Consider the following 2,987-nt stretch of genomic DNA (forward strand, 5'->3'; position numbering starts at 1 on the left):
CGAGACAGGGTCTCACTATGTAGTCGAGACTGACCTGGAACTATAATTACATTTTTTTTTTTTTGGTGGTAATTTTACAGCCACAGGTGAGTTCAGCAGGCAGAGAGCTTTGACAGCTTATTCAAAGCATTTGCATCTTTGTTTTCATGGTTGAACAATTTTTTAAACAATTTTTAAATCAATCTAGCCGTTATTTGATTTAATGTGAAGTAGTTTGAATAAATGTGAAACATATATATATGTATTTTTTTGGTACCAGGGATCAAACTCAGGTCCTTGTGCTTGCAAGGCAGGTGGCAGCACCACTGAGGTAAATCCCTGGCCCCATACTATTTCTTGAGAATGAAGAGATTGTCTCATAGCTAACACGTGGAAATCCCATTTATTATACAAATGCTGAGTTTCTTACAGGGACATAGAGCATTTTTGTTTGGCTGAAATGTGTGCATGAGCGATGTGTGGTGTTGTAGGGAGGTGCTTGCAGGAATTGAAGAGGATACAGTGATCAAAAGGTTGTTTGGAGCCAAAGCGAACTATATTTGGGGGTGGCAGAGAGCCATGAACTTTTTTGAACAGAGGGATGATGTCACTTAGATAATACTTTAGAAAAATTTCAGATATTTCTGTTATTTGAAATTTCAGTAAGCATGCAATCCTTACATGACTAGCGAAAAAATGTTAAAGATTAAAGAAAGATGTATCTAATCGTGGTTCAGTTGGATTAGAAAGTGAGAAAATAGAGTTAAGAAATCAGTGACAGGTTATGCAGCATTGGAAGCATGAGCAAATGTAATCCTTGATGTCTGCTCTTGAAACAATAATTAAATGGTGTTAAGTAATACATCATTTTAATTAAGCTTTTTCTTCTTTCTATCTTTTTTTCTTTTTTTGTTGGTACTGGAGATTGAACCCAGGACCTTCATACTAGAAGCTACATCCCAAGCCCCTTTTTTTTTATTTTTTGAGACTTGGTCTCACTAAGTTGCTTAGGCTGGGTTCAAACTTGCTATCCTGCTGCCTCAGTCTCTTAGAGTGCTAGGATTACAGGCATGCACCACCACTTTGGCGAAGGTGTGTTGTAAGCTTTAATATTATTTAGTAAGGTTCTTATTGTAGGTTTTTAGCATAAGTAGGAAAGAGAGAATTAAGATCATTGGGATGTTGTGCGGAAACCCAAGGCAGGAATATAGGCGGGCCTCAGAGAAGTGTAGAATCAGGAGCCAAAAAGCTGTTGGTAAGCCTTCGTTCCCTGCTTTGTCCATCTACTCTTTTTCTCAGGGCATTCACTTGATTTTTTTGTTTGTTTTTGTGGTTTTGTGAGACAGGGTCTTGCTATGTAGCTCAGGCTGGCCTTGAACTCGTGGCAATCCTCCTGCCTCTTCCTCCTGGGTGTTGATTTTTTTTGGTAAACTTTTTCTTGCTAGTCAGAGCCAAAATCAGAAAATGATCTTGCTCAGTTCCTATGTTCCAGCCATCAAGAGAGAGGGAAAGATTGATTCTTCCTCATTCAGATTCTTGGGAATAGGATTTTGATTTTTTTTCCCTCAAGTTGAACACTTTGACCATTTTTTTTGGTACCAGGGTTTGAACTCAGGCCCTTCTGCTTACCAGGTAGTCGTCGGAACCACAGAGCCAAATCCCCGACCCACTTTTACCATTTTATAGCTAGCACCAATCACCTTTTGGCCAGGAGTATAAATAACTGGGAATGACTGTGGATTTAGTTCATTGGTGCCCTGCCTGCTTCGAAAATGCAAGGTCCCAATTTGGATTCCCGGGTACAAACAAAACAAAACAATGCCAAAACAAAACAAAAACCTATGGGAATTCCTTTCCCTAGATCAAATGGTTAGTAATTGAGGTCCTTGTAAATTAGGCAGAAATCTGAAAGTGTTTACTACAATTATGCACTTTAAATTTTTACCATTGTTCAAGTTAGTGGCTGAAAGATAGCAGACTATATTAAATTTAGAGAAGTGATATGAAAATTGGGCAGACATATCCACCCAATAAACTATAGAATATGTTTAAGTTGAACCTTAACAAAACTGGTTACCCTTATGGGAGCATGAGATGTTACAGATTGAGAGGAGGAGTCATGGAAATGTTCCATATCTTGGTTTGGGTAATGGTTATGCAGGTTTCTGTATGTGTTAAAATTCATCAAGGTGTGTACATCTGATCTATGCAAGCATACTAATATATTTATTTATTTTTTTGGTACCAGGAATCGAACTTGGGACCTTGCACTTGCCAGGCAGGCGCAGCACCCCTGAGCTACATACCCGGCAATACCATAATTTATTTATTTATTTTTTTTCCAGCTTTAATTGAGTTTATTGGTACATTTTAGGGATACAGTACAGTTACATTCATTGTTGGGATCTTGTACCTCTACATGACAGGTCTTGATTCTCATTTTTTCCCCTTGTCCCTGCCCTCCCTTCACCCCCTCCTCCCCTCCCCATCTACAATCACTTTATTTCCATCTTTTCATTTTCTCACATTTTTTTCTTTTCCCTTATTACCCTTCCCCTAACCATCCCACCTTCCCTACACCTTTAGCCTCTTTCTTCCCATTTCACAATGCCACAATTTAAAATGAAGTCTAAGCATGGTGGTACGCACCTGTAATCCCAGCACTCTGGGAGGCTGAAGTAGGAGGATCACAAATTCATGTCCAGCCTGGGCTAATTAGCAACTTAGCAAGACCTTGTCTTAAAACAAAAAATAGAAAAAGGGCTGAGGATGTAACTCATTGCCAAGGACCCTGGGTTCAATCCCTAGTACCACAAATAACAGATATAGACAAGTCTAGGCAATGGTGACTGTTTTGGTTTGGTGGTGGTGGTGGTGTTTTTTATTTGAGACAGGGTCTTGCTTTGCAGTTCAGGCTGGCCTTGAACTCACTATGTAGCCCAGACTGGTCTTAAACTTAGGAAGATCCTCCAGCCTCTGATTTTTTTTTTTTTTTTTTGGTACCGGGG

The 2,987-nt window shown here is 39.3% G+C and overlaps 1 protein-coding gene across 1 annotated transcript in view; it reads left to right on the plus strand.

The window, feature by feature from the left end:
• Positions 1-2,987, plus strand: part of Zfx (zinc finger protein X-linked) — a 41,871-nt gene that overhangs the window by 14,949 nt on the left and 23,935 nt on the right. The window lies entirely within an intron of this gene.

This window comes from Fukomys damarensis, unplaced genomic scaffold, assembly GCF_012274545.1.
Source record: "Fukomys damarensis isolate Sample0158 unplaced genomic scaffold, DMR_v1.0_HiC HiC_scaffold_39, whole genome shotgun sequence".
In the NCBI taxonomy this organism is placed as follows: domain Eukaryota; kingdom Metazoa; phylum Chordata; class Mammalia; order Rodentia; family Bathyergidae; genus Fukomys; species Fukomys damarensis.